The 25,465-nt window shown below is 38.6% G+C and overlaps 1 protein-coding gene across 7 annotated transcripts in view; it reads left to right on the top strand.

The window, feature by feature from the left end:
* Positions 1-8,718: 8,718 nt before the first annotated feature.
* WDR89 (WD repeat domain 89) overlaps positions 8,719-25,465 on the top strand; it is a 50,442-nt gene continuing 33,695 nt past the window's right edge. For 4 of the 7 annotated variants that reach the window (XR_005123765.2, XR_005123764.2, XM_037503479.2 and 1 more), the window contains exons 1-2: positions 8,719-8,782; positions 17,777-17,908. The gene's annotated coding sequence lies outside the window, so the exon portion shown is untranslated. The other 3 variants (XM_037503480.2, XM_054690966.1, XM_054690968.1) reach the window with 3 other exon arrangements.

The raw sequence follows: 25,465 nt of genomic DNA, 5'->3' as shown, positions 1-25,465 counted from the left end.
ACAGTTATTAAAGCAAGATTCATTTGCTAGAAAAACAGAAATCTGCATTTCAGACTGTCTTCATTTTAATTGAGATTGTCTTCTTTGCAGTTTCTATTTTTTTAAAATTCACTTCTTGTTAGATCTCACTAAACTGTCATTTTAATTACGTATTTTGGCTAAGAAGAGATTGTACTAAAAGTAGGAAAAAATTTAGTTCTGCCCTTTTGTTGTATTGTGTTGCTTTTACTATTGATTTTTTCAAATTTTGTCTTCATTTGATGATTTTAAAATCACATGCTACTGAGTTAGGCCAGGTTCTTAAGAGTCAGAGTCTAAGATGAGGATTCTTATGCTGGTGATTTTTTTTTTTTGAAAAAGTGATGTCAGATGATACCTGGTTAGTGAGTGAGGGAAGGTAAATAGCATAAGCAAAGTTATTAGGCAGAATTATGGGTTCTGCTGAAGTTTATTCACAATCTGAGACCACAAGGAGCCCTCTAGTATGGATGGCATCATGGAGTTATCTTACCTTAAGGAAAGGACGTAAGGCTTTTGTACCCTCTTATTATTCAGTCTTTGGCAGAGGGCAACTGAGGTAGGGATAGGAGGGTGATGGTAGTGCATAATCTCCCATCGTTGAAGGGCAAATCTCCCAAGCAGAAGGGGAGCAGCCTTTGGGGAATTTGTACAATGACTAGGGGAGGATCATGGCAGGACACCAACACAGATTTTGTGCATTTAGTTAAAACTAGATACTGTAATTAGTAAATCTTTTACTTTACCATAGTACATTATGCCACAGTATGCTGAAAGGGAGCAAACATGTGAAGGTGACACTAGTGGAATTCCTGTTCTCTTTTTCTTGGACACCTGCCACCTGAGCGACCATCTGACCTTCAGATTTTGTAAAGATGCAAGTGGCATTTTGCATGTTAAATATTAGTAAAAATTAATTTTCTGACTTTAGATAAAAGAGAAATTTATACAGAAGTTCTAATATTTGCTTCTTGAACCTCAGTGACTTGTCAACTCCATTTTGGTGATCATTGCTCCAATTATCAATGCTTAGGAGACACAGACATATAAGACATGTGAGAACTACGGGGACAACAGCTGACGGAGAAAGCAAATATTGTACAAAAATTAACGATGTAAGAACATAATTTAAAAAAAACATGAAATAGAAAAAATTTGCCTTCCACATCCTTTTAGCTCAGCTTTCCTTATGTGAACACCCTGTCCCACATTTGCCCAGTGGCTTTATACTTTATAACTTCATTCTTGCTAGAATCCCCTATTTTTGGCACTGCCTTCCCATATAACAAGTTTGTACAAATCAGTGAAACCAATGATCCAATAAGGAAATGTATAAGAAATAGCTCACTGGAATGGAAAAACACAATACAGAAATGTAAATCAAAACTATAATACAACAGGACTTTTTCACTTATCAAATGACAAAGATGAAATAGTTACATAATATATGTGCTTTCATTCATAATGCATTTCATAGAGATGGAGAAATAGTTCATGAAGGACAAGTTTGTCAGTAGCTACCAAAATGTAAAACGCACATCTTTTCGACCCAACAATCTCCCAGATCGTTCCATAATCTTGCAATTAGAGGTATAATACCAGTAATAGTGAGGGTAGTGATGCCCCATAATGTGATGGGGGGGGTAAGTGGGGACAGGGAGGGCAGTGTGTGAGAACACAGTCAGAAGCTGAAGCTTACATACTAGCACTTTATTGAGAAGTTCACTGTGAAAGTGAAGTAAGCAGAAAAGGGAAACGAGGCAGAGGAAGGGAGACAATACAATGGAGCACAAGAGTATGTGATAGCAAACTGGTCATACATGTATTAAATATTTTACATACTCCACCCTCCACAGTAATTATCAATTGAGATTACATTATTTGCTTTTTAATATATATTATATTGTCTGCCAACTAGAAAGTAAGCATAAGGGCTGGGACTTTAACATTATATCTCTAGGACCTAAAAAATTATTGGATACATAATAGGTGATCAATAACATTTTTTTTTGCACGAATGGATAAATTCATATTAAGGAGAAATGTTTTCTAAATAAAACACATTTTATGTAAGTTCCTGGCCATAATAGATGTAGTATTTTATATTATTTTTTGCAGAGTGGTTTCTGTTCCTCATTTTTTACCCTCCAGTTTCCTAATCATGCACATATGCCTACTTGTGCAATGAAATGACCATAATGATGACTATTTCATGTTACAGAGTTCTCTACCTCTGAGGCGACCAGCTGTCTACTCAAAGACACAGCAGATGTTTGAAATTCTTGTTTTCCTTTTTGTAGCCCATCAAGTCAAAGCATTTAGATATTTGTTTTTCTCCTGCTCTGAATATTCATTCGCATTTGGGGGCAAAGGTTATAATTTATCCCAGTAGTATATGATATTTATGATTTTGATATTTGAGAGAAAGTTTTTTTCTTCTCATCCCCATGCTGTCTGAGTAGTAGTCAAAAATTTTATTTTTTAAGAATGCACTTTTTTTAATGTGGAAGATTTATGCGAAAGTTATTATATGTTACAAGTTTAAGTGGGAAATGATTATCAAAAGTAGTAAATTTTGGGACCTCCCTGGTGGCGCAAGGGATTAAGCACCGCACTATGAAGCAATCTGCAGCTTCTGCAGCACAAGTTTGATCCCCGGTCCTCCAGGGAGCAACCCACACGGTGAAGCAGACCCCTTCTGTCTCGCCCGCTGCTTCCCTCAGCAGTGTTATTTCAGTCTCCCTGTTCTGTTCCCTACTTTGTCTCTGGTGAATCCTCTCATCCCCGCATCTCTGGCCTGAACCCCAGCATTTCTATGCAAAAATAAATAAATCTTTTTTTAAAAAGTAGTAAATTTTGTAATGCAAACAACACTATCATGTATTAATTTTCAATATTTGAATTTAAGGGTGAAAATGCTAATTAATCAGATTAATATAATCATGACAGAGACTGTAATTTACTTAGTGTTTATCTTCTAAACTTTCATTTCATCAGTCTGAGCGCAATCATCTATACTCACTTCTAATCATCTGATTACAAACTTATCCAAACTCTCGCTGTGACTGTGTATTTTATCTTGATCATAACAGCTTTTTGAAATGAAAGAAACCATGGCTTTGTTGCAATGCGATATTACTATTGCTCAGATACTAAGATGGTGGCAATCATTATCAAATCCTTCTTTATAACACTTGGTACAACTTAGGATATGATGTTATCTGGAAAGGAAGTTTATTTAATATAATGCTTAGGAAATTGAATTTAGCCTCCTGAGAAATATTTTTCTAGGACAGGTAGCTGATGAGAGAGAGTCAATACCTAAATCCATAAAGATGCAGACAGTGAGTAGGAATACCATTTTTATCCCTGGAGGCTAAAATTCCAGAAATCCCTCAAGAAACAGAAGAATTTCATATTTGTTTTACAACCCTGAGTAATTGTGTTATATTATCACGTAAGTCAAATGAAGAGAAGGAAAATCCTAAGGGTACCAAGATTCATCAAATAGTCTTTTATTTCACATCGATTCCATATCAGTTCTTTGTTTAATATTGGACTGTACTCCAGCATAAACTTATTTCATTTTCAACTTCCTTTATTCCTAAGGCTATCGTTTTCTTTCAAGGCTCAGTTACAACCACAAAAGGGCTCAGTAAACATCCTTCTTTGGCCATTCTTCCTGTGATCTCTTTGAGCAAGGGGTATAAGTAGACCAAAGGTTGGAACTTGGACTAGTCATTCCTGCATGCCTACAGTGGCAATATACTCGCAGCACTGTGCTAGCTAGCATTGAGTGCACTTACTTTATATTAATCTTCAAAGATGCCTGGGAGGGAGATACCATTATCCAAAGAGTAATTTGAGGCTTTACTGATATTAAAAAACTTGCTTAAAATCACACATCTTAGTGTAATACAATAGTACTTATTAAAATATCTGCTTATTGTGGCTATGCTTGGAAAGAAATCCTTATTATTTAGTTACAAAGAGTAATATTTACAAATGAAATAACATCTGGAATTGCTTATAAATATTCTGATAGGAGAGGTGCTGGGAATGTGGGTATAAGTATAGACATTAGTAAGTTTAGCCAACAGTTGATTTGGGGGATTATATACATAAGGATTCATCATACCTATCTTCAACTTTTGCCTAATCTAATTGCCATACTGAAAATTTTTTTTTAAAGATTTATTTATTTATTCATACAAGCACTGGGTACAGTCAGAAGCGCGGGATGGTGAGAGAATTCACCAGAGCCAGAGCGGACAGCAGAACAGGCAGAGTGACAAAGTACACTGCTGAGGGGATCAGCGGGCGACAGGAGGTCTGCGCACCATGTGGGACCCTCGCCTGGCGGCCAGGGATTGAACCGGTGCTGCTGAGGCTGTGTGCAGCTTCGCAAGCCCAGCACTCAACCGCTGCGCCACCAGGGGAGGTCCATACTGAGAATTTTTTAAAGCTACCTGGAAAGTAGAATTAAGATACAATCGTTGAAAGAAGAGACAAGAAAAAAAAGAGTGTAAATGTGTAATTTCATTCACAGATATATCTGTTTAGAGCTAATCTTGTGGCATATCCTCAAATCAACCCCATATGATCAAATAGGCACTTTTATATTTTATTTATGAAGGAAGTTAATTTATGCTTATTAAGAGCCTGTGCTGCTCCTTTTGATCCTAACTAGGCTTCTCTGTTTAAAATAGGCTATGGTGCTAATTCTTAAATAGGAGACTCAGATACTATTTGTTAAATACTCTGACCTTTTTCTTTTCTCCTCTTAACTTCAATTTAGCTATTTTACTACTTGATCATTCTTCAAAGTGTCAGGAAGAGAATATATAGTTTAGATGAGTCAATTCACTTCTGAGCAGCTCTGGGATAGGGTTTTCTAGAGGTGGGTAGTACTTTTGATTAACATACCTGTGAGTTTCAGCACCAGTCTTGCTCCTTCCCCAACTTTAAACTTTTCTTTTAGTCTAAACTAATAGTTCATTAACACTAGTAAGTAGCAAAGTCCATCTTAAAACTGTAGGAGTTAAAACACCACCAGTATCTTGAAAAAAGTTTGGCATGTGGACTAGATAAACCAGCTGACACCTGTTACAGGATGTTCTCACCCACCCGCCCCCCCCTCTGGTTTCAAGGGCAGACTTGTTGACATTTTTTTAAAGCTCTAGAGGCAGTAGCCTACCAGGAAGCAATCTTTTTAAAGTAGAGGCAGGCATCCAGGCACAGACCTGACATATATTGGGAAATCTTAAGGGGGCTCTGGGATTCAAGAGTTGGACAATGGAATATGGTGTGGAAGACTGGTGCCAGAGGCTTTGAGTGTACTGTTAGGCCAATTCTCAAGAACTAGCTAGCCAAAATAGGTAGGGAGTTAGAGAGACAGGCTGGGATGGAGTTTGAAGATAGTGCTTTCCCTCTTAGATGTATTTTATCAGAAAGGGGGAAATGAGATTGGCTTTTACATCTGGTATGCTATTACCAACCCAAACCCACAAGTACAAGACAATGTCAAACATGGTTCTCTGCAATGACTCCTAAGCCTGAAACACTACTCTTGAATGATCTGAAGTCCTTCATCTATGTGTGGCCATGAGGTGTGTTATATGAGTGATTAACGTTCATCATCAGCAGACTTCAATTTTTTTAATAAAGGAGATTTCCTAAATGGTCTGGGTGACGTTAAGAGCAGAGCTGAAGTTTCCCAGAAGAATTATGAAACTTTAACTCAAATCTTAGTGTTTCAGCTTCTTTCCTGTCTGCTCTATAGATTTTGGAATTGCCTGTATTGAATTCCCACAACTGTGTTAGTTCTTTGCAAAAATTTCCTTAGTATATATTTCCTACTGGTTGTGTTTTCCTGGTTGAGTACTGATACAGTGATTGAGCATGAATATTTGCAAGTAGTAGTATGCACAATTTAAACTTCTTATTTTAATAACAACAAATGCAAGTATTTTTAGGTGTGGAATGAGAGCGTGTTTGGGGTTATATAGATAAACTCTTCCTAAAAACTCCCACTTTTCCTGTTGTATTCAGTGTTGAGCCCAATCTCTCTCCCCTATGACAAGACCCCATCATAGCAGGTCCCCTTGAATAAAGTCTGCCTTACTGTCTTTAACAAGTGTCAGGAATAAGTTTTTCTTTAACACCTCCCTACCTTTATTGGATGAAATACTTTTTAATAAAATTTTATAAACTTCATTTAAAATTTTTGCATTATCAATTTTATTAATAAAACACACAGATTTAAAAAATGCATAGTTATGTCATGTACAATTTTTTTCAAAAACAGAAATGGAAAGACAAATGTTGACATTATAAAGTAAGTACAGGGCCTCCCTGGTGGCACAGTGGGTTGAGCGCAGCACTGTGAAGCTGTCCGCAGCCTCTGCAATGCTGGTTTGATTCCCGGCTGGCCAGGGAGATGCCCACGTGGCAAGGAGAGGCAGACCTCTCCTGCCTTGCCTGCTGCTCCCCTCAGCAGTGTGTTTTGGTTAGTCTGCCTGTTCTGTTCCCTGCTCTGTCTCTGGTGAATCCTCTCACCCTCCCGCACATCTGGCCTGTACCCCAGCTCTTGTATAAATAAATCAATCTTAAAAAAATTATATTAAAAAAAGTACAAATAATGGTTGTCAAATTCTCCTTTTGCATCTCAAGAGTCACGTTGCATTTCTCTCACTTCGAGGTCATTCCTTAAACTATTTACCAATAGATGGTGTACAAAGAGTCCAGGTTCACATCTTAAAAGGTGGTTAATGGTGCCTGTTTATTTCTATTTTTAAATTCCCAACAAATAATTTTTTTCTCTTTAAAAGGAACACTTTGGGAGCTTCTAAAAAGACGGCTGAGTGAGCATTTAGAACCGTTAATACAAAACAGCCAAAATTTGCTCATGATTCAGTTGATTATCCCTCTGCTGAACACTGATAACCACAGCAGCAGTCTTAATACAGTTTTAAAGGCTTTCATTCTTAGCAATATGGTTATCATTTCTATACCAAGTGGACCAATGAGCTAAAATAGGAGACAAAAGGAAAACACCATGAAGATGTTAGTTAAAGGAAAGCAATAAAACTGATAATTCTGCATTTTTTTTTTTTTTGGCCTCGGGGTCATCTTCATATCTGCATATTTCACTTAATACATCATATAAAACATTAAAAGCAGAAATTTAATGTCAACACTTAATTTGGCTCTTCATTTAAGCAGACTAAAAAGAAGTTCTACACCTATGTTTTCATTTACAAATAACAGCCTGAAACCATCTCTCATCATTTAGAAACAAATAAAAAATTACAAAAATAACTATTTTAAATAAAAATGCAGTAATTTCAGCCACCAGTCTTCAAGCTTTTTTTTTTTTGGCTTAATTTTATCCTGTGAAGTTATTTATTTTTAATCTAGAAATGTAGAACTGTTATACATCACAAATCATGTTTTTTTTTTTCCCTTACACAAATAAAAAGTTTGTATTATATGTAAAATAGGAAAAAATATGCGAGAGAAGTCCATGCAGGAAGTTTTTGTTCATTTACAAAATTCATTGTAAAAATTTTACTATTACAACAAAGCATTCTTTGATTTTCATATGAACGTCTATTTGAGAATATTTGAAAAGTACTCTAAATTTAGCTTTTATACATCTCATTCGACAGGTCCCCAGCTGCTTACATAAATCAAGTTTTGATATGACATGAGGCAGAACTGTGGTTATAAAGTCAAGTGTGTCCAATTTCGGGGGGGGGTACACATATTGTACATTATTCGAGATTGTAATAGTAAAATTTTGCAAAGAATTTTATAATCGACCTGGCACGGCAACCTAGAACACCTAGTAGAGTGTCAAGCTCAATTAAAAAAAAAAAAAGTTAAATACTAATATTTATCTTTAACAAACATACATGACGCCTTTCTTGTTTCCTTAAGTGTCCTTTGGCTTTAATGGTGCGGTTGAGTGCAAGGATCAAAAGCACAAAGGCACACAGGAAAACCACAATGAACGTCAGTGGGTGTTAACAGAACTAGGTAACAACCATCACTTTCAAAGCGCTGGTTCCCCGCGTCTGGGACTACAAATCCCAGAGTTCCCTGGGCGGAGGCACCAGCGGGCGACACAGGAGAGGTCTGCCGCGCCATATGGGTAGCTCCCTGGCAGGTTGGGGCTCGAACCTGTGCTGTAGAGGCTGCGGATTGCTCCACAGTGCGGTGCCCAACCCCCTGCGCCACCAGAGAGGCCCCGAATGGGTAACTTCTGAAGCCAATGTCAGTCACAGCACAGAGGGCGCGAACTCCTCCTTCCTGCGCGTTCTCACCTTGAACTTCTGAGCGCGCGCGGGGGGTTCAGGGCCGGAGTCAACGACTACGTATTTCTCAGTCGCAGCATAAACTGGAAGAGGCGGAGCTCGCGTCGTTCTTGCCCTTTATTGGCCACGCAGCCAGAAGCGTCCAAACTAATCACCAACGCGGCGCCGGTGAAAACTTCCGTTAATCTGATACAAGGGGGCGGGGGAGCGCGGCGCCGAGCGGCAGCTAAATTGACGCAGGCGCAGACACACTGCTTTCCTCCAATCAGGATAGGAGCTAGCACGGGGCACGCTTGCCTCGCCCCGCCTCCTTTCTAATGCTGACCAATCCTGTGCATTTTCGTTTGCGCCTTTACCCAATCAGAGAGGTGGAGGGCGTAGTTCCGGTCGTCCTCTCGGCGTGGCTGCACTCTCCGGCCCGCGCTAATTGGAGACTTGTCTGTGAGGTACTAAGCACCGGGCCGGGCCGGGCCGGGCCGAGGCAGATTTCTCGACGGGCCGCACCGTACCGCCGGCTTGAGTCCAGAGAGCCTGAGGCCCCGAGCCTGAAGCACGAGGCGGGGAAAGGGACCTGGGGCGGGTCCGGGAAGGAAGACCACGTGTTGGGGCGTCTGGGCCGGGGTCGCAGCCCCCGGGGCCGGCTTCTGTGGTCGGGTCCGCGAGGCGGGAGCCGCCCCCAGCGCTTCTCAGGGTGCTGCTGCTGGAAAGGCCAAGCGCCCTTGCTTGGGCGGTCAAGGTGTAATAGGGTGGCCCCCAGAGAAGGGGGAGGGACGGTAGCCAGGACACGTTTCCCCCCCGGCTCTTCCCTTCCTGCACGTTCTGTCCTCCCCAACCCCTGGGCTGGTTATTTCGAGGTCAATAAGCAAACTTGCATTCGGGAGAGACATCCTGGGAGAGGCAGTGGGAACTAGGCGCTGGCCTCTCGTAAGCCCGGACGTGTTGCATGTCATTAACTCGGCGATAGAAAGATAATGAGTCGTTACAGTTGTTTGCACGCCAGGAAACGCTCCTGTTGTTAAGTGTCGTTATTCGTCCACTGTTCTCTTCCGCTTGTCTGGCTGGCAAGTGTGGCATTCGGTTTTCAAATACGGTGGTGTAAAATGTTGCTCCTGTTTTCTTTCTCAACTTGAAGTTACTTTAGAAGTTGATACAACTTACTACAAGTAAAATGACTGGTGGTGGTTATGGAGGTAAAAGGGCCTAAGAGACAGACATCAGAATCAGTCATTTACTAATCCTGGGGCATTTCAGCCGCAGTTTGTAAGGAAATCGATACCGGGCTTGTCTGCTTCCTAGAGTTGTGAGGATCAAATGAAATAGTGGATGTAAAATATGAATTACTTATGATAATACAGATGACTTTGTACTTTTCAAATTCTTTTCCTGTGGAGGCTTCATTAGAATGTTACTCATGCAATTTTTGAGTGTCTATTTTTAACCTAAAATCATGAATACTTTTTCTGCAGCTCTTATTCGTTACATAATCTTGGTTGGAATAAACAAAGTACTTTTCCGGTTTTTCCCTGTGATGCTTTAAAGAAATACTTTTTTTTTTTTAGTGATTTCTGCATATTTAAGATAGTCTCATTTACTTGATAACAAAGATCATAACTGAAAACAAGAGAATTTCTTTATTTCTGAACTGGAATGTTCTTCATGTTAACTGTTTTAGGAGCACATCAATGCTCAGCTGTTGAAAGGGTATGTTCATTTCCTATAGCTGCTCTAATAAATTATCACAAACTTAGTGAGTTATGATTTTTTTCTTTAATACCAAAAGACAGAAGTCTGAAATCCGCTTCACGGACTAAAATCAATGGTTCTGGTTCTTTCTGGAGGCTCTGAGAGGAAGAGCCATTTCCTTGCCCATTTCAGAAACCACCTGGTGGCTGCTTATATTAGTTGACTTGTCACTCCTTCCATTAAACGTTTAAAGTACATCACTCTGAACTCTGCTTCTACCACTTTCTATAGTCCAGTCTCCCTCTGCCTTTCTCTTAGAGGACACTGTGCATACAATTAGGGCTCATCTACATAATCCAGAATAATCTCTCAATATTAAGATCCTTAGAAATAATTTATGTCAGATAGAAAAATCACCATGCGCTCCAGGAATTAGGACTTAGATATCTGTAGGGGCCTTTTTCTCATACAAAAGGTATGAGAAAGGGTAAAACAGATCTTAGCCTTATAGCTTAAAGTCTAATGGTATAAGCAACAAGAGAAAAAAGTTTCACTTTAATTGACTCCCATTTTGATCTGAAAAGACCCTTCCAAATTACCATAGGTTGGTGTTTCTCCAACTTTTCCATTGGAAAACAACAGCGGTAAATGAATATTCTATGCTATCAGGAGACAAAGCCTGGAAGAACCCTGTAGAAAAGTGACATTTTTTCTCTACCTTAAAAATTCAGGTGAATTTTGCTTTGTATTTCACAATAAGTCTGTTTTTAATAATGTTTAGAATTATTTGCCACATCTTAACATTGTTGATGGGAGTCATGTAAGCAACCAAAGGGAGACTCTGGGTGCCCTTGCTCCTAAGACAAGAATGTGCCATTGACTTTGCAGAACTGGACACATAGAACCACATCACTAATGCCCTCTATATCCTGCAGCAAGAAGACAGTAGTTCTGCTGACTGATTTTTTTTTTTTTTGCCATATCTTTAGAAGATAATTATCTGTTCTTTTCTCATCTCATGTCTGCCTAGAATTCATAATTCACAGGAGACAGGATCTGATGAGTTGGGTTTGTTACTGTCCTATATGGATATGTTGGAATACAATGATTATGAAAAAGAACCAGCTCTGAATAGGCATTTAATATGTAATTATTTAGTAGAGGTCTCTGCTTTTTACCTGGAATTGGAGGGGGAAAAGGCAAAGAGGGGTACATGTAGGATGTTACTATGTTACAGTCATTACTTTTTCTTTGGCTAGAACTGTGTCTCAGACACATCTAACTATTCTGTGGGGCATAACAAAAATCTCTAGGTGATTTGTCATATCTGCTAGCTGATGTCATTTGAAATCATTCTTGAAGCATGTAAATACTTGGAAATTTGCACATCTGACCCAGACAACCAAACTTTGCTCTGGACTTTTCATTTCTCATCATTGATTATATAATCATCAAAAAAAAATCTGATATTGAGACTATATGTGTAGTCTTAATACATATATAGCTTTATATATAAAACACGTGTATATGCTTTATTTTTTTTTATAGAGGCATGTTTTATTTATTTATTTGTTTTTTTTTTGTTTATACATGCACTGGGCACAGTCAGAAGCGTGGGAGGGCGAGAGAATTCACCAGAGCCAGAGCGGGGAGCAGAACAGGCAGAAGGACCGAAGCACACTGCTGAGGGGAGCAGCGTGCGGCAGGAGAGGTCTGCGCGCCATGTGGGACCCTCCTCCAGTGGCCGGGGAGCAGCTGGGGATTGAACCGGCGCTGCAGAGGCCGCGGGCAGCCCCGCAACCCAGCGCTCAACCGCTGCGCCACCGGGGAGGCCCGCACGTGTATATGCTTTAAATATTTTAACTGCACGTTACTTGGTTGTTTCAATATAATTCATTTCAGTTTTTCAAATAAGAATTGTAATAGCATTTTACACTTGAGTGTTTATTTAAAAATACTTTGTAAAATATGCCTTTTATATCATATGAGAAGCACTATAAGAAAGCATTTATGAGGTGGGCTCTGGAATTAGATTTGAGTTCCAGCCCCTACTACACCTTGTGAGCCAAGTGACCTTTAACAGATTGTTTACTTTTTCTAAGCTTCTCTTTCCTAATTACAATGTGGGGGAAGTAAGTATACCTACAATTATAGGACTGGCTAGAAGAGTAAATAAGATATAATGCATATAAAATTGCTTAGAACAGTGCCAGGCATAAAGCAAGAGTTCACATACCTTATTCACTGTTATGTCATTGGGTCACACAAAAGAAAATAGTAAATAATAAATAGAATAAATGAAAATGTGAAGAAACCAAGATTCAGATCATTCTATGATTTACTGAAGGTCACATGCAGAAAAGAAAGAAAGAAACTCCTCACAATGCAGTCTTTTCCCTTAAAAACGCTGCCTCCTTTTCCATGGTAACATCTCTTCAGCTTGCTCACGTTGACTAAGTCCAGTGCCTTAGACAGTTTCCTCCATTTCCCATTGTGTTTCTAGTTTTTAACTGTCAAGAGTATTTTTACCTTGGTTCTGATTCTGTCAATCTTTTTCATGAGTCTTTCAGCCTTTTATTACTCAGTCCTAAAGTTGTTACCATGCACAACAGGCATCTTTTTTCAAGAAAGGAAGAAAGAAAAGATAATGAAGCTAAATTTTTCATAGTGGTTAGTTTGGTTTTTTAACTTGTGATTCCATTAACCTATCATTTATTTGTATCTAATGTAGGGCTGAATTATTTTTATGAAGCCATTTTATTCTCTCCAAACTTGACCACTTCCTCTCCTGAGATTGTAAGGTCAAATTTCAGGTTTTTTTTTTTTTTTTTAGGAACCAAGAAAGGAGTTTGAGATTCACACAAATTCCTTCAGTCATTCTAAAAATAGAAAACAATTTATGAATCATTGGGGTATTTAAAAAAATATTGAATGATTAAAATGTGAATATCTTTTTAGATCAAGAACATATAAGCAAAAAACAGTATTTGCTGAATTACTCTGAAATTTTGATATAGTTTGATCTTACAAAGTATTTTTTAAAAGAAGGGTAGCATTTTGAAAATACTGTTTAATTCCACAATTTGGGTATGTAGGATTGGCTATTAAATTATATTCAAACCAGAGCTGTCTGCTGAATGCTTTTTGCATACAGGGTTCTGTGTAAATGTAAGGTGATGTTCCCCAGTCCTAACCCTTTCTTTAGCTTCCTCAACTATGCCTTCATGGCACTTGCTTTTTAGTGTATCAAAAAAATCAGCAAAACTTGATTTGCTTCCATTTTTTTGACATTAACAGATAACGAGATAGCAAAAGTGTTTTGTGTAGATTAATAGCCTCTACACAGAGAAGATCCAAACCTCAAATGACAACACGGAGCCGTAAAAGTGCCTTCCCCTACATTCCCTGAACTGACCCATAGAGTCTTCAGATCAGTGACCAGGGACCCTGGAAGTGACCAATTCAGGATGAGTGCCGAGAAATCAGACCAGTCCGTGTTGGTGATACAGTGATATAAAATCTATACCAAGTGTCGAATGCCTATATTTTACAGGATGCAGGAACCAGGCATATGGTCATTTTTTAAAAAAATCATTTCAGGTGCAACTTTTTAATTTTATTTTTGCTTTATTTTTGCTTTGTTAGAGCACTAGAAACTGCAGTGATCTAAGCAGCATCAAGTTGTGCATTCGGCCTTTTTTGGTTTTGTTTAAATACATTTAAATTGGTCATCCCTGATGGCTCAAGGAGTTAAGTCTCAGCACTCTCAAACTGTATCGCCAGCCACTGCACCATGAATTTGATCCCCGGCTAGGGAGCTGACCCACATGGCACAGCAGACCTCACCTGTCTCGCCCACTGCTCTTCTCAGCAGTGTATTTCAAGAGATTTGCCTGTTCTGCTCCCCACTCTGTCTCTGGTGAATTCTCTCACATGCCCCCCCACCCTGCAACCTCTGGCCTGCACCCCAGTTCTTCTATGCATAAATAAATAAATAAATACATTTAAATTATCACACCACTGGCACTTATTTGCATGAAGTTCTAATTGTAGTACAATTACCCTCCTACCTCCTTCCCCTTTTCTGGGGTGGGGAAAACCCTACTCTGGAAGATAATTTTCACTGAAATCTCACCAAACTTTGTTAAGTGCACTATGATAGGAAAAATAGCATTTTTAACATTCTACCATCAACTTAAGGAAATGGTTTGCCTATCTAATTTTTATAAGGTAATCTACCCCCAGATGGCCCTCAGAAGTAAAGCATAATGAACAGGGAAGAAAAAGAGAAGAATGCAAGTGAGTGCAAAGGCCGAACATTTTGCCAGAAGTAATGACAGTAGAGTGCATCAAGTGCAGAATTTCACAGCTTCGTGGTACTTTCTATGCCTTTAGAGGTTGTGTTATTACAGTTGGAAAGAATTGACCTTGTTTGTGGTTATGGATGTTTTCTACTTTTGTTACAATTCAGTTTATTTCTTAGGTAGGAGTTTTTGCTGTCTCCAGAAAGGGATAGTTGCTTCTAAGCCTTGTGTGTATGGGTATCTTTTCCTATCATATTACACTTTGCATTGTTTTTTTATCTTTGTCTCTTTTTCTTCCTCTATTGAGTGTTTCTCTGTTTTTACACTGGGGGTGGGAGGGAGTAAGTAGAATTTCTTGAGGTAGGTTGTGATGATAGCCTCAGGCTGATACAGAGGATTGATACTAGAGAATTAGAAAACTGGTTCCAGTTCTTGAGAGGCTTATACTCTAGGTGTGGAGAAATAAATATAAAGTATGAAAACAGAGGTAACATTTCAATGTTATCATAGAGATAACATTTCAAATACTGTGAATAACACAGTATTTGACAGAGGAATTAGAATCTCATTAAGACTGGAGTAAGAAAGATTTGTGTTAGTGGTAGAATATGAGCTAGATCTTGAAACATGTAGGATCTAGATAACTCTAGAAAACAGTACAGGATTCTTGGAGAGAGTAGCAGTCTTTCTACAGTTACGTTATGGGGAAAAAATTGTATTCATTAAGATATATATTTAAAAAAGTAGATGAGTCTGGGGTTGCTATAAAATATGTTGTGTGTTGGGCCTCCCTGATGGCGCAGGCGGTTGAGCTGTCCTCAGCCTCTGCAGCCTGGGTTTGATCCCGGCCCGCCGGTGAGAATCCCACATGGCGCAGCAGACCTCTCCTGTCTTGCACTCTGCTCCCCTCAGCAGTGTATTTCATCAGTCTGCCTGTTCTGTTCCCCACTCTGTCTCTGGTGAATCCTCTTACCCTCCCATGCCTCTGGCCTGTACCCCAGCTCTGGAATAAATAAATAAATCTTAAAAAAAAAATATGGGGTTGGAATTTTGGAGAGAGATCAGGGTTGAAGGTAACATCTAGGAGTTCACATAGATATAATAGTTTGTTGCAGGGGAAGAGAGGAAAAGAACAACGAGGAAAATGCAGTTCAATCTCAGCTGTCTTGCATAACTACAGAACTTTCAATAATTTCCATAAGATCAAGCATTTTCTGTTTAGAGACTTTGGAGTTCAGTCCTGATTCTTTTTTTTTTTTTTTTTGCCATTCTCTAATTTTTTGACCTGTTGCTAGATGGCAGTAGTAGGCAATACCAGAGACAAGGAAGGAAAGCATTAAGAGTTTGATAGCTTAAGTCTAAGCTAAACATCTTTCTATATTTAGTAAAGTTACAATTGGCAGCACATTATTTCCAGGCCTTTATATCCTTCACATCAGATTTATAAAGTGAGTGTGAATTTTGTCTCTTAATTTCCGGCTTTTGAGGATGGCTTGAGAGTTAAGCCTTTTGTTGGTTATTTCTCTGATAGCATGAACTTTCACTGTGTTCAGAAGAGAGGAAATGAGTTTGGGACTTAACCAGATTCTGATCTTCCTACAGGGGGGACAAATGGTTAAAAGAGCTAGTCTGCCCTGTTGTATCTTTACATAAGTATAAAGCTATACATATATTTAATTGTTTTACCACTGTTTTGATTTGTATTTTAGTTGTTCCTTTTTGGATATATTCAACTAGTTTGGAATGTTAGTGAATCTACCTCAAAATGAAAATGTGTGTAACTGTTAATTTATAAATAGTTATACTGCCTATTATATGAGAGATATATTGACCTGGTTATAAACTATCCAGTGTAAGGAAGTCTTATTATTTTTTAATCTTATTTTAATTACTGGTTAATAGTAGAAATTTAAAGTATCGCTAATATGTTAAAACATCTTTCTTTTTGTTGACTTACGGAGGGATATTTTATACTGTGAATTTACCTTAGAAGTATGTAGACTGCCTGTCCCTCCACTTTTATTCTCTCACTTATACACATATCCACACATTAACATGTATGTTATTCATTTCAATTTCAGTTATGGTTAACAGCTTGGGATGTACAATAGAATTTATATCTACTAGTTTATCATTTGACACTATTGTATTTTTTTGAAATTCTCTATGTTGACCCCTTACTGCTCTTTATTTGTACTAGGCATCACTCTGAATACTTAGCATGTAATAATTAATTTATTGCTTTTAACAAGTAGTTTGAAGTGTTAGCTGCTTTTTAAAGAATGAAAAGCTGAAACACATAGGTAATGAAACCAGAATTTGAACCCTGCAATCTGGCTGTGTATTCTATCACTTAACTCTGAAGCAGTACCTCTCTCTCTAAGCTTCTAGTTCCTCATCTAAAAAGTAGTAATAAAAAGACTATCTTTTAGGTTTGTTGGCAGGGTTCAATGAAGCAGTGCATATGAAGAAACTGATACAGGGACCTGACCAGTGATGATCAATGAATATTAGCTATTTGGCTACTTTTCTGCCTTTCTTTCAGGTTTTTTTTTTTTGTTTGTTTGTTTCCTTAGTAGGTTTTTTATTCATCCTTTGCCCATTCCTTACACAGTGGCATTCTAGGGTTCCAGACTTGATCTACTGTTTTATATCACTCAGTATAATTCCCCAGCAAGTCATCCACTTTCCTAGTTTTTAACTCTGGTCTTCCTGTAGTTGATGTCCTCATTCCACACTTTCCCCCTGAACTTTAGATGAATATATCCAATTTTATGCTGTATTCCTACCCTTGGTTACTCATACTTGTCCCCAGGCTTGATATAGATAAAGCTGTCAAGGGATTTTATTTATTTATTTATTTATGTATTTATTTATTTATTTATAAGATTTATTTTTATATAAGAAGTGGGGTACAGGCCAGAGGCATGGGAGGGTGAGAGGATTCACCAGACACAGAGCAGGGAACAGAACAGGCAGACAATAGAAATACACTGCTGAGGGGAGCAGCAGGCACGACAGGAGAGGTCTGTCATGTGGGATTCTTGCCAGATGGTGGGGATCTAACCCGCACTGCAGAGGCTGTGGACAGTTTCACAGTGTGGTGCTCAACCCACTGCGCCACTGGGGAGGCCCTCAAGGGATTTTAATCTAAAATAGAATCAAAATGGAATCAAGGGATATGAAATGGAGACTTACACATATACCCTTAGAAAAATGAAACTTAGAGACTGACAGACTGCTTTCCCATAAATGCCTGATTTATATAGAGTTGAAATTTACCCTCTGACCCGTGAGCATTTGCCAATGACCTTGCTGCATGGCTAACAGACTTTCCCCTTTACACCCCTGTGGCTTGATGCAGATTGAGACTCCCAAATTACAGTACCTCTATTATTTCTGTATAAACTTGATTTCTGGTAACTTGAGCTTGCCTCATTTTACCTCTTATAGGTCAATATTACATGGTATGAAAAGTGGGATGCAAAGGAAGTGACCACCAAGAAACAATGAGTCCCCAGAAGTGAGCAGGGTACCTGTACCTGAGCGCTTTGTGTCCTGCAAGTCACTGTGACTTTCTGTTTGGTAAGTCTCTTGTCTTGAGTTCTCTCCTTTTGGGTGAGCTCTCTGACTTTATTTGAGATCTGTATAAACAGATTATCTTCCTGTTGAGTGCTTTTTTTTTTTTTTTTAAGATTTATTTATGCTTAAAAGAACTGGGGTACAGGCCAGTGGTGTGGGGAGTGAGAGGATTCACCAGAGACAGAGTGGGGAGCAGAGCAGGCAGACTGACTGAAATACAGTGCTGATGGGAGCAGCAGGTGAGACAGGAGAGGTCTGCTGTGCCATGTGGGTAGCTCCCTGGCCAGCCGGGGATCGAACTTGTGCTGCAGAGGCTGAGGATTGCTTCATAGTGCGGTGCTTTACCCCTTATGCCACCAGGGAGCCTTGAGTGCTATTTTGTTCTGATAATGAGTTCCCAGTCATCTGAATATTCTAAGGGTGATACCCTTTGGGGAACCTCCGTCAATTTTATGTTAAAAAATTGTTGTCCTTCCCCATGCACATATTTGATTAAATGGGATAACTTAAAACTTCAGTGAACATTGTGAAGGATTTTGGATCTCCACAAACTTGTTTCTTTTCACACTAAGACGACCATAGCAACAATATCAAATAATCCAATGGAGCAGTCATTTCAATTTTTTTATCTTCTGGCTTCTAAATGTGTTCAGGATTTTAAAATTGCTCTTATAAAATACTCTCTCCAAATTGACTGAAGCAAATAAACAACTAAAGATGTATAAAAACATAGCAGAGGCCTCTTGCTTAGTGCTGAGGTTCCACCTAATAACCCCATGCTCCACCTCCTCTAGATAGTCTTTGCTTCTTCTTAGATCTTCCTCTCTGTTGGAACTTCTTTCCTATTAAGAAATTTTACTCACTGAGTCATTAAAACCTTCTCTTTCAAAATTAGACTTTCTGGGACCCTACTAAACCACATCAGATTTCCTATAACCCGTGGACAAAGGTTGAATTTAGGGGTTATAATTAAGGATTATCCCAAGGTAACAGGATCCTTACAGATTTGCAGAGGAATTCAATGTTGTAACCCAAATTTACCAAACCATGTTTTCCCATATGTTTATTAAGGTAAGATTTCCTAGAGAAATATGCTGCTATTTTTAGCTCTCAAAAGGAAAATATCCTTTGTGTTGAAATTCAACACATGAAAATTCAACCCCATTGCTTTACTTTCACTTTGAAACCAAGGAAGTCCAAACATTGGACTCACCCCCCAACTATTAAACCAATTACCCTCTGCTGTTTGGGCAAGGTCTTCAACAGACTGAGGTAGAATTCACAGCTCCCCTCCCATTAAGATCTAGAATAATACCTCAAATTTTCTATCAAGAATAAACTAATATTCTGTAAATAAAGAAGCCTTCTAGGACATAAGGCCTATTATAAAGGACTTATCTCCTTTCTAATTCGTTTAAGACCTCTATTTTCCCTGTTAAAAAACCCAGTGGCCGAGGATGGTGATTTATCCAAGACCTTAGTGTAATAACATTGATTCCCATCAATCACCCTATCATTCCCTAATCCCTTTGTGCTGTTGGGCTCCAGCTTTACTGGGAGTAACTTTGTCACTGTGGTCAACTTTAATGCAGTGCAATTTTAAGTGTCCCTTTTGATAGGGATAGTCAATATCTTTTTGCTTTTACCTGGGAAGGACAATAATACATTAAACAGTCATGTTTCAAGACTTTACTGAAAGTTTTTCTCACAAGTTTTAAGGGCTAACATATAACATAATGGGGCTCCATGTTCATGGCTTGCTTCCTTGTTTGCCCTCCCAAGATTCCTCTCATCATTCATTTATTGAAAATCTTAGCCATTAAGGGACACATGGTCTTATAGGAGAAATTACAGTTAGTCTGAATTCAGTGTCCAACATATAGACATTTAATCTCAGAACAGGACTGCACATAGATCCTGATGACATCAAGGCCTTTTAAAGTAGAAGATTAGTAATGATCCAAAAATCTACTCCACCTGCCAAGGACCTAGGGAAACTAACCAGGGAAATAGAACAAGTGACCTCTAAAGGAGTTAACATATTAGAAATCTAAAATTGGGACCATAAAGAAAAGGAGCTCTGATTTGCATGAAAAGTTTAACTACCAGAAAATGTCAAATTTCCTTTATTAAACACTATATATGAATTAAACCACTGATCCAAGAAAATGGTAACATTTATGAGTCAGCATTCATGGGGAACCATTGGCAAGGCAGCAAAAATGCTTATCTTGCTTGTTCCACCGATCCTGACCTAAACCCAGGAAGCCTAGCAAACTTCTCCAGCACATTTTGATTTACCAATGGACTATTCCTAGAATTTTTGTAGTTCATGTTCTCACATTTAGGTCTATGACCAATTTTGAGCGAATTACTGTTCTTTTTCCTGACTTATCCTTTTTCTGTCTATTCACTTTTTTAGTTAACTGTTTGTTTTTTTTTTTAAGATTTATTTATTTATGCATACAAGAGCTGGGGTACAGGCCAGAGATGCAGGGGTTGAGAGGATTCACCAGAGACAGAGTGGGGAACAGAACAGGCAGATGGACCGAGGTACACTGCTGAGGGAAGCAGTGGGTGAGTCAGGAGAGGTCTGCTGCACGATGTAGGTTGCTCCCAGACCGGCCAGGGATCAAACTCGTGCTGCAGAGGCTGCGGATTGCTCCATAGTGCAGTGCTTAACTCCCTGCGCCACCAGGGAGGCCCCAAGTTAACTGGTTTCTTTCAAACAACTTATAAGTAAGTCTTGCTTCCCCTCTTCCCTTCCTCCTAACCTGAGTAGTGCTGCCTTTCAGTTGAGGTGTTCACACCATTTATATTCTTCATAATTATTGATATGCTTGGATTTAAATCTGCCATCTTGCTAGTTGTTTCTAGATTGTTTTCTGTTTTTCTCATCGGTTCCTTTTTTCTTTATATTTTGGATTGAGCACCTTATCTCTACTATTGATTTGTTAACTGCCCTTTTTTCCTTTAGTAGTTACTCTGGGGTTTGTAAGATAGATACTTCTTTAACTAGTTAAAGTCTACCTTCAAATAATATGATATCATCTATATGGTAATCTTAGAACGTTATCTTTCCATTTTCTTCCCCCATCCTCCTCATGTTGTTGCTGTCATACATTTTATTTTTAGAACCCTTTTAATATGTTATTATTTTTTGCTTTAGACAGTTACTTTTTAAGGAAATTTTTTAAAATAAAAGACATATTACTCTCATGTTTACTATTTCCAGTACTCTTATTTCTTCATGTCAATCCAGATTTCCAATACTCCTGGGTGAATAACTTTTGAAAATGTATGTTGTTTTATATATCTTCCAGCAGTGATTCTTCTCAGCTTGGGTTTGTCTGGTTGTCTTTGTTTTACCTTCTTTTTTGAAAGTTGTTTTTGCTCTGTACTGAGCATTGTGTTGACAGGTTTTTCCTCTCTCTCAAAGTTTTAAAAATAGCACTTCCTTGCCTACTGGTCATAGACTACTGCATAGTTTTTCTATACCTGTTAGTTAGCAACCATTCCCAGCCTCTCATTCCATCTAGCCTCTCGCAAGTGTTTCTCTCTTCAGATTTGTCTATTCTAAACATTCACATAGGTGGAATCTTGCAATATATGGTCTTCTGTGTGTGGCTGCTTTCACTTAGCATATTTTCAAGGTTCATCTGTGTTGTAGCATACCACATTTTATTCCTTTTTGTGGTAGAATAATATTCCACTGTATGGATATACGATATGTTGTTTATCCGTGCATCAGTTGAGGAACATTTGGGTTCTTTCCACTTTTTGCTGTTATGAATAATGCTGAATATTTGTGTACACATTTTTACATGAGCAAATGTTTATCAGAAGCTGCCAAACTGTTTTTCTACAGAGACTGCTACATTATACATTCTCACCAGCATTATATTAGGGTTCAATTTCTTCACATTCTAACCAACACTTGTGTTTTGTTTCATAAATAGCCAGTTCATAATTATTATAAAGTCCATCATCCAAGTGAGTAATCTCTGGATCTGGTCTATTCATTGCTTCATTTCTGGACAATATGTTCTTTTTTCCCATGCTTTTGTATATCTCTTTTATTTATTTATTTTTTTTAAAGATTTATTTATTTATTTATTTATTTATTTATTTATTTATACAAGCACTGGGTACAGTCAGAAGTGCAGGAGGGTGAGAGAATTCACCAGAGCCAGAGCAGGGAGCAGAACAGGCAGAAGGATCGAAGTACACTGCTGAGGGGAGCAGCGGGCGGCAGAAGAGGTCTGCGCACCATGTGGGACCCTCACCCGGCAGCCGGGGATCGAACTGGCATTGCAGAGGCTGCGGGCAGCTTCTCAACCCAGCGCTCAACCTCTGCGCCACCAGGGAGGCCCTGTATATCTCTTTTAAATTGAGTTCTAGAAATCATGTGTAGGAGAATGGTGAGATTGGGGTAAATAATTTTTATCCCTGGAAATGGACACCTCTCTGCTTCTGTCAGTGTGTTAGTGTTGGGACTTGAAGTCTAATCACTAGGTGAACTGGTTTGGGTTTTGTGGTTGCTGTGGTCATCTTCAGTGCACTACAAATTTCAAATTCCTCAACCATGGATTTGTTGATATCTTGGGCTTAGTGTCAGATCTGGGATGCTGGAAGGTTTTTCTCATTGTTCTTTTTTCCACTCTCAACATTTAGCAGGCCCTTCTTGCTTGTGCCAAAAAGGAAATTCTTGCCAAATTCTTCCTCTTCCAACTATTGGTGCTTTTTCCTTTGTGTGAGAATTATGGTAGAAGCAGGGCATCATTCTCCTCCATACTGCTTTTTTTTCCAGATGTGTATGTCACCAGATACCAGAGCACCCAGAAAGTGCTCTTGATCCCTTTACCAGTCTGTAACCCTGTCATCACCACCACCCAAAGTATGATGATTATTCTTATTTCTACCATTATAAATTTGTTTCCTGTTCTTACTAAACATAATAAATTAAATCACATAGTACTCTTATATCAGGTCTCTGTCCTTAAAGTGAAATTCATATAGCTGTTGCATGTACCAATAGTATTTGTTGTTTTTTTTTCTTGTGGATGTATCATTCTATTGTGTTAACATACCACATTTAATTTATTAGTAAAGACTATTGGAAAAGGGCCTCTCTGGTGGCACAGTGGTTGAGCGCTGGTTTGCGAAGCTGCCCGCAGCCTCTGCAGTGCTGGTTCGATCCCCGGCCACCAGCGAGGGTCCCAAATGGCGTGCAGACCTCTCCTGCCTGCCCACTGCTCCCCTCAGCAGTGTACTTCGGTCCTTCTGCCTGTTCTGCTCCCCGCTCTGGCTCTGGTGAATTCTCTCACCCTCCTGCACTTCTGATTGTACCCAGTGCTTGTATAAATAAATAAAAATAAATTTTAAAAAAGACTATTGGAAAAAATGACTAATTGTCTAATTATCTAATTGGTAACATGCTGATGGTATATTTTTCTGTTGCTTAGGCCAGAAACCAAAGAATCATCTTTTACACCTCTTCTCATACTCCGCTTGCAGTCTAATCAAAAAATTCTGCTTATCCCTCTTTCATAATTGTGGCCTGAATCCAAGCACTTCTCTTCACTTTTATATTTCTTGCCCAGAATGTTGCACAAACTTATTCAGTGCTTTCACTCTTACCCTAAAGTCTGTTCTGCAGGCAGCAGCCAGAAGACAGAATCCCTTCACAAATATCTCTCACTTGCTTTCAACCTGCGGTGGCTTTCTTTTTCTTTTTTTCTTTTCCTTTTTTTTAAGATGGCCTTTGGTGAACATATGCATGATTTATTTTTTTTTCTCGCATTTTACTAATTTGCCAATTGTTTACATAACTATATAATTTTGGGAGTACAACTTCACACCTCCATATGTGCGCATGCTTCACTCACCCTCCAACAAAGCTCCAGTGACTTGCTTGCTTTTTCACTTGAGGATAAAATCTAAAATGCCCACAGATTTCTCATCTGACTCTAGCAACTTCTTTCACTTTATTTCCCACACCATTTTCTTTCTCTGACTCCACTTCAGCTGCACTAATTTAATTGCTGTTTTTCTCTGCCCAGAACACTCTTTCCTGAATAGTCCAATATTTTGTGCCCTCATTTCATTCTGAAACTTCACGTCATGGGAGAGGCTTTCCTCGAATGACTAAATGACTGAATCTAAAAGTACTTTCATGCTTTTTTTTTTTGCCTTTAGCCATTATTATTTTTGTAATGCTTATGACTGGCTATTTGTGTTATTATAATTAATTATTTGCCTTATATCTATCCATCCATTGCCTTCCTTGAGGGCAGGGACTTTGCCTGTGTTCTTCGTTTAACCCAGTGTGTTCTAGGCCTTTCATGTCATAGCCCTTTGAGAATTATTTTTGAATTGTTGAATAGGGTAATTCGTTCGGACATTTGAATATATTTAATGTTCTTATAGCTTATCACTTTCTGTAACATTTAATATTCAAGTAGCTGATAATGTTAACATCTTTCAGTTATAGGCCTTGTTCACTTTGTTTCCGTTTTTATTTTTTGCAGTGGTTAAAGGAAGCATCTGCTTAATTTTTGAGAGCATCTTATCAAAATTAGAAAAAGAAGTAGTAAATATATAGTACCAATTCAAGATTTGGATTATTCTACATTGCTACTAACTGTTCCAAATTAAGACATCTGGTGGCTGGGGAAGTTTGATTTCTTTCTGTGTTTGGTTAACCAGCTGGTTGTTATGGAAAGGAAAAGGCAGTTAATTATTCTTGTTGAAAGAAGCTGGGCATTCACAGACTTTCTTTAAAGGGTGACTTTGGGTGGAGGATATGCTTGAGAAACTGGACATCTCAGGACATTATTGAGGAAAATATCTTTGTATTTAAAAAAGATATTTTCAATGTTCTGTCTGGAACCTAAAGGATAATCTCATATGGCATGAGAAAATGTGTGTATCATTCCCTCCAGCCCCCTCCCCTTTTTCCTTGGTAACAGATTCCTGCACTTTAAAAACTGCACTTTCCCTAAGAATTTTAGTGTATTTAATGCATGAGATGCCATATGTTGCTGCAACCAGTATCTTGAACATTCATGTGAATAAGAATAGCATATTCAGACTCACCAAGCAGGATTAATTTACAAAGACATTAAGTCTCAGTCATTAATGAATACTTTATTTAAAAATACATTGAAGTTGTAGCAGATGTCAGTTTAGCATCCTTTCCACTAAATATTCAGCACTTCTTCCCAATCTTAAACAAATGTTTCTTTGGCAAATTGTTTTAAAACCAATTCCATGTTAGTGTAGCACAAGCACAAATTTCTTTAAAATTCTGATACAAAAATTTTCTTTCTTTTTTTTTTTTAAGATTGATTGATTTATACAAGAACTGGGGTACAAACCAGAGGTGTGGGAGGGTGAGAGAATTCACCAGAGACAAAGCAGGGAGCAGAACAGGCAGACCGACCTGAGGGGAGCAGCGGGTGGAGCAGAAGAGGTCTGCCATGCCATGTGGGTTTCTCCCTGGCTGGCCGGGAATCGAACTGTCGCTGCAGAGGCTGCGGACAGCTTCACAGCGTGGTG

This window comes from Talpa occidentalis, unplaced genomic scaffold, assembly GCF_014898055.3.
Source record: "Talpa occidentalis isolate TD23 unplaced genomic scaffold, MPIMG_talOcc4v2.1 talOcc4.11, whole genome shotgun sequence".
Lineage (NCBI taxonomy): Eukaryota > Metazoa > Chordata > Mammalia > Eulipotyphla > Talpidae > Talpa > Talpa occidentalis.
The sequence above is the reverse complement of the archived record's forward strand: the minus strand, read 5'-3'. Positions and strand labels throughout refer to the sequence as shown.